This window comes from Thunnus maccoyii, chromosome 20, assembly GCF_910596095.1.
Source record: "Thunnus maccoyii chromosome 20, fThuMac1.1, whole genome shotgun sequence".
In the NCBI taxonomy this organism is placed as follows: Eukaryota; Metazoa; Chordata; class Actinopteri; order Scombriformes; family Scombridae; genus Thunnus; species Thunnus maccoyii.
The window spans coordinates 22,936,844-22,944,012 of NC_056552.1; the positions used below are offsets into that span (position 1 = coordinate 22,936,844).

At 39.6% G+C, this 7,169-nt stretch overlaps 1 protein-coding gene across 3 annotated transcripts in view; it reads right to left on the bottom strand.

Annotated features, from left to right (window-relative positions):
• itgb4 (integrin, beta 4) overlaps positions 1–6,659 on the bottom strand; it is a 28,929-nt gene extending 22,270 nt beyond the window's left edge. The window contains exons 1-2 of one of the 3 annotated variants that reach the window (XM_042397139.1): positions 6,587–6,659; positions 5,296–5,367 (exon numbers count right to left, since the gene is read on the bottom strand). The gene's annotated coding sequence lies outside the window, so the exon portion shown is untranslated. Of the gene's footprint in view, positions 1–1,839; positions 2,411–5,295; positions 5,368–6,035; positions 6,055–6,586 lie in introns of those variants that run through there. The other 2 variants (XM_042397140.1, XM_042397141.1) reach the window with 2 other exon arrangements.
• Positions 6,660–7,169: the final 510 nt, after the last annotated feature.

The following is a 7,169-nucleotide window of genomic DNA, read 5'->3' on the forward strand; positions in this document are numbered from 1 at the left end:
GACTAACAGGGACTCTGATTCTGTAAATAGATGCTGGCATGGAAGTTTTTTAATGTCATTTACCAATGTTTGGGCACCTTGAGTGAAAAACAGAAGACAGATACCTTGAAACTTGTTGTTTTTGACTAACCTCTGCATGGCTAAATACCTCTAGATGGTAGTGAGAAAATATTTTTTTGGTAATTTCTGTGTCTGATTTCCTTTAAAAGTTTTTTTTTCTTTGCAAAAAACTATTCCTACTCCCAGATGATAATATAAATGTGCTCTTTAGACTTTAGACTTAGACTATTGGTGACTAAGTAGTGACCTACATACAGTTTTAAATTGGTGTACTGTCATTCTCATACAGCTAATACCAGGCAGAGGCATACAATAAAGAGCCAGTAGAGGCATGGTAAAAAGTGACAAAAGAGTCAGTACAGGAAGGGACCAATACAGGGAAGGAAATAGAAATATTCCAGGCAGTCATGCAGTGTAGAGTCTTCACAATAAAAACACTTATAATTTTATGCTGGAATCTTGGATGGAAAACAATCTGATAGACAGGAAGCCGCTACAGTGATCTCCGCTAGACGCAGGAGAAGGAGAGTGAACAAAGGGCACTTATGTGGCATGAAATGTCTCAGTAATTGTCTCAGTGGGCAGACAATTGAATATGTGCCACAGGGCACAAAAAATGATGATTTATGCTCAGAAGATTTACAACTTCAAGAAGGAATTTCTCCTTGAGGCGTGAGAATGACCTGTCTAAGTTAAAAACACAGCCCAAAAACACATGGGAAAGGCACCATGGCACCTCACTGTGAAGTTGAGCTGACTACAGGTGCGTGCGCATGTGTGTGTGTGTGTGTGTGTGTGTGTGTGTGTGTGTGAGTTCATGCCATAAGGTGTCACATAAATCACTGACCAAGATGGGTCAGGGAAAAAAACCGAACAGACCAGCTCTTATCCTCCAAACTTGACCATCAGTCACGGAATATGAGCTGAAAAAGCACTTTGTATTTTGCTCCTTCTTAGACAAAATCAAAGGCACGCAGGCGTTTATGACACTGACAATAAACTTGAGAGATGCAAATCACACCCTCAAAGAGACAGAAAATAAAACTGAGTCATTCATGCTGCTTTTTCATTGGCCTGAATGACTCTGTGGCACAAAAAAGAGGAGACGTTCAAAGCTGTAGTTGTTTCTCTACAGACAAAAAACATGCCTGCCAGGTGAACATACCACTGCTGGGCGTGGGTCTGACCCCGGCATGACATCATCAGATAGGGGTGGGGGTCTTTAGTAACAGGTTTGAGGGGTCATGCTAAGGGGCCTGCCATTGACAGCAAGCTAAATCACAATTAAACACAACCTGGAAAACCCCAGCCTTTGAAGTTATCACTGCAAAAAAAAACCTGAATAACACAAATGAAGCTAATACAGCAGGTCTGTGGGTTTAATAATGTCTAAATCAGTAGACGAGAGCAAACTGTGCTTTCACCTGTGTTATATTGTAGTATGTGCTTTGATGTGGGCAATCATGCAGAAAAGGCAGCTGAAATTGCCAAAAAAAAAAAATTCAAGAGAAAATAACCACTAAGTTAAATCCAAATCCTTCCAGAGTTCAATCTTCACTCTTGCATGCAATTCTAAACCACATGGTGAGATATAAAGTTACATAACGCACACTATACAGCCATTCACCTTGTTCATAAGTCAAACAAATACAAACCAGGAGTATACCCAGCAAATTCTATGAGGCTGAGAAGAACAAGTTTAAGGTGAAGGGCACTAAAAACAATGGAGACATTGGGAATTTTATGATTGGATACAAAGAGATTACTAATCAAACAAACCTCTTACTGCGTTCTCGCCCAGTCCAGGTCCAAAAGTCCAACAATAAATAAGAAAAACACTAAATCCTTTTTGTTTTCTGTCACCCACGGGTTGGGAAAAAGTTTGTATCCACCTGTGTTGTAAAAAACAAAATCCTCAAGTCCTCACGTGCAAAAGTTCAAAGTTCCCCCAAAAAAAGGACGGACCTAGTTTTTCTCTTCTGTCTTTTGTTTCTTCCTTCCTTTACAGTCCAGTCTGGTCAAATATTGACTTCTTTGCCCCTAAACTCAGCTGAGTCGAGTGTGTGTGTGTCTGTCTTTTACTGTGTGTTGCAGAGAGATTTAAGAGTGAGACTCAGAGCAACTGACTGAGTGTGACTGTGTGTGCTGTGACTTGATCCCTCCTTTAGCTTCTGCACTCTCTCACACACACACATATAAACACACGCACGCACGCGCACACACACACACACACACCCACACACTATCCCTTCCCTATCCAGGTGAGTAGCTGTGACGGAGATGGTTAACTCCCTTCCTGTGCGTCTCTCTTCCCCACCTTGTGAAAAGTTAAAAGCTCCACACCTCTGTGTGTCAGGATCCCCTCCCTGCTGCATTTCACTCCAACAGAAGTTCACCTGTGTGGGCTTGAGACTGAGGAGCCAGGCCCCTCCTTCCATGGCCTCCTCCCAAGCTCTTGGGAGTGGCACACAGCAGAACACTGCCTGCAGGCTATGGGAAACGCTTTGTGACTCTTGTGTTTACACAAATGTGTGCTCATACTGACGGGTACATTTTCTACTTGTCAAATATTTGATATGAATATTATGATTGCTACACATCTTTTTTTTTCCTTTTCCGGACACAGAGCCACTTTCTTCACATTGTATAAGAGGTATAGAACAGTATGGGAATCTGCATTCCTGAGCACAGTCACCCTGACACTTGATCCTCGTGTTCATTGTGTTTAATTGTGTTTATAAGGCCACTTACAAAGGTGCTTACAAAGCTCCACATACATTTTAGCACAGGGGATGCAGACTAGATTGTGGAGACCATCCCACAACTATAAATCCACTGGTTTTAATATTCTCTCAACAATGGAAAGAGTTTAACAAGTCATCCAACCTCAACTACCAAACAGGTCATTTATTAGTGCCTTCCAAAATAAACCTTATTTACCATTTTGCTGACCTGCTGCCTCTCTGATTAAAGTCTGATTAAGTGTAGGTGACTAAAACTACTTGGTTAAGGTTAGTTTAAGATCCCTGCCACAGTTAAAAGACACCAATACGACTGTTTGTAGGAGATGGGATGTGAACTGTGATCTCCACTGTTAAGGTCAGTCACTTTGTATGCTGGGCAGGCAGCGTATGGTGGGTTTTAAGAGCCTTTTCACTGCAAACCGCAGCCCGTTGCTGCTAAAAACAACACTAACGAGAGCAGTGAGACTGAACCAAAACAGTGAAGTTGGAGACCGTGATACCAAAACAATGAGCTGAAAGACGCTAAAACGTTCCATACAGCTGAGGGGAACTGCAGAGTTGGGTGATAATTCTCTCTGGGTTAATCACTAAAAGCGACCACTTTCACATTAGACATACTCATTTGATCCATTGATAATATAAAAATATCAATTCAAGCAGCTTTAAGAGGCACCATCATGTAATCAGTGCTGCATCCGGCGTTGCTTCTCAGATACAGTTCATTTCAGGTCAGGTTATTATTCTACAGACAAGGTGTTGCTTGTCAGGATAACATAACCCAAACCTATCCTTTGTAAGGTGATGACAGCCAGGTTTCTCAGTCAATGAGTCAGATTTTAATGAGTAATTCTGTTCAAACTGCACTGAAATGATACAAAGAAATATTTCCTAAAATTTCAGCCTCAAATCTTTTACATAGCACTTCTTATTTCCCACCAACTCAAATTCCAGTGACAGTAATTTAATTCATTCATTCATTAACTCATTCATTTAATTATCGTGTGCATCCATGCTGCTTGCTGCTGTTGATAGAAAAATACTCAGGAAAAGAAATTACACAATATAAACCCTGAACCAGCATTCTTTCCTCTTTATCACATGTGCTTCGACAGAGTTTAGTTATCTGGAGAATGCAGTGATAGTGAATCATTTGTGGTTTCTCTCTGGCATTGATAATCGCTATTGTGAAATTTCTTCTCGGATACATACAGATGTACATTTCTTAATCAGCCAGGAGTGTTATCAGACCTATCAATAAACAGGTGGAATGCATTGAGTATGTTAACTTGTAGGGGTCACAAAATGCTCTGAAAAATCTGAAATGTGCTGGAAAACTGCACCAAAATCTAGTTTTAACTCTGTATTAACTGGCCTTTTGATTGATCTACTGGTTTCAAAGCTAATATCTAGATATTGGTTTAGGTCAGGATTCACATGAATCAGACTGATTTATTTTGTTTCACATTGTTTCTTCTAAGTAATCACCTTCTCTAATCTCTTGTATTGTAACTGTGATACCTTAATCTAATATTTTTTCTATTGTTTAATGGATTTCTTTATGTTGCAATCTTGCCTGAAAGTTGCCGCGTGTTTCAACATAATTTGATAAGAAGTACAATAATATTTAGAAGGAAGTAGCAGGAGTTCCAGAAAGGCAGAGTGTCAGTGCAGGTTGTGTTATGTCCATGTGGCCTCACCAGACCATACAACGGGTGTTGAAGGTTATTGTCCATACACCCTTTAAATGGAATCATACAGACCCAGATCAGTACCCATGCCGGACCTGTGACTCAAATCTAGGAAACAAGGGGTTAACATGACTCAGAGATGAAAGCAGCCTTTTTTTTTCTCTTTCTCTACTGCACTGTACATACCACACTGTGCAATCTGAACCAGGACATACACAGTCGCGCTCCTAGCAACCAGATCTGCTTTGATACAATGACTGACTTCTCTTGAGTGGGATGAAAATTCTACAGAAACAACTTTTCCTCCCCCCCTGGCTTTCTTGGCAGTGATGTCAGTCTAAACAGCCCTTTCACATGTAGAAGGAGATGGAAGGGTGTGGCCCACCTACTGTATCATTTTTCTAATTTGTACAGGGTTCCCTGAGAGCAAGAAATAAAGCACTTTACATGCTGAACTTGAGCCCAGACCCCAAGCTGAACTAATAGCATATTTGTCGACTGTAAATGTGGAAAAGAGAAAAAAACATATCCTGTACTTCATAATCTCTAAAAAAAATGCACCTCTTACTGCCCCAAGTAACCCCATTTGAAAGTTATTTATATATAATTTCTTGTTCAACAAATCTATTATTGTCTACACTCTTGACAAACTTTATTTTATGTATGAAGTGATGAAACTGTTCATTGAAAACCAAAACACATACACTAACACAGCTGTAGCATATTTTACATGTATCTAATTCAATTAAAAAAAAAATCTGTCCTTTGCAAACATACAAATTATGACTTAAAACGTTACTTACTATGAACGAGATGTTGTGGTGGTGAACTGGACTCATCAGCAGGAAAGCACAGAGCTGTTCACTCCAAGCTGACTGTTGGGAAATCAAAACAGTCACAAAAAAGTTGAATTGCACAAAGTTTTGGGCAGTAGGAGGAATGCCCACATGCACACATGTCTCCACTTTTCAGCGCACTTCAGTCTGAGTCCGGTCTGTGCCAGGCTCCTCGCCAATTTACATGACAAAAACTGCGCTTTTTGGATCAGTGAGTTCATTCAGTGCTTATAATGGCGTCTCCCTTTATTTTCCTTCTGCTGCAGTTATGTGGGGGACAACGGCGACATTTCACTGCAAAAAGTGAAGTTTTTTTTGTGGATTCATGGAGAGTTGGGCTACATTATATGAGAGAAGTTATCTCCATAAAAACGATAGAAACTTAATTCTGTAGCTGCAATTCTGTATAAATGATAACATGTAAATAAAGGTCGATAAGGAAAGTGTTTTTACTTAGAGAGTGCTGCGTGTGAGAATAAGTATCATGATAATAACCCTTCAACACGTTTTACACGGTAATAAAATGCTATGCTTTAAACTGTCGGCTAACACTATTTACAGCTAGTTTCTAGGCTATATATAATATAAAAATGCAATAAAGAGAAATACAGTGAAGAAAATAGCCTGTAAAGTGTTTCGTCAACCTACGCATTTACCATGCATCATATTAAACTCACTATTGAACATAATGACACATAAGCACCTACATGTATTGTTTTTCAAAGTCCACTGTGTAGGATTTAGTGGCATCTAACGGTGAGTTTGCAGATTGCAACCCACTGAAAACCACGCAACCTCCCTCTACAAGCGTGCAGGAGAACCTACGGTGGCAGCGAAACTCGCGAAAAACGCGAAGGGCCCTCTCTAAGGCCAGTGTTTAGTTTGTCCGTACTGGGCTACTGTAGAAACAGTGGTGCAACATGGTGGCCTCCATGGAAGAGGACCCGCTCCCTATGTAGCTAAAAAGGGACCATTCTAAGGTGGTGAAAATATTGTTCTTATTTTCAGGTGATTACACACAAAGTAAAACATACTTATGAATATTATATTCCATTTCTGCAAATAAATCCCTCTAAATCTGGCACTCTGGTCCTTTAGCATTTTAATATCGTGTTCATATTTCTAATGAGTCTTACACAAGCACATTTTGAGTCAAGTCTCCGTGACGATAGCAGATAGATGGAGAGGTTGTTGAGGGGAAAGTTGTGACCTGTTCAGTACAAGTTGTGGCTTCAATGGGTGTGTCTCGCGGGCTCACCTGCAAATTGTGCGTGCGGGAGCTCGCACATAATTCACGCGAATGACGCGGATCTCATAACGGTGAATCATCCCGTCGTCATTCTTACAGGGGAGTTGTCTATGTTGTAGTGAGTTTACAGTATTTACCATAACTTATGGTACTTTTGTATCATATTTCAAGTTTAAATTGATATTCATATTATAGCCATTGCATAACAGTCTGTGGAGATTGAAAAAATAGCTTACACATATCCACTACAGCTAGTTAAAGCAGCTATTATCCCAGGTTTACTGCAATTTTATAGTTGTATAACTGAAAATGCTCATGTTCAGATGCATAATTAGGTTAAATGATAAACCTTTACTTAAAGGGACACTATTTTGCAGTTATAAGCAGTATGCAAACATTTCATAAATCTTTTAAACACACTATAATGTAGTTATAAGCAGTTATAATGACATTTTAAGTGTTTATGTACACTATTTGTCAAACATAACTTGAAGTTATATTTTATATTATTACAACTGTGTTTTACTATATTGTCATTCATTATTTACCAGCATCAATTGTGGGTTCCCACAGGAGGAATTATAGTTGTTGA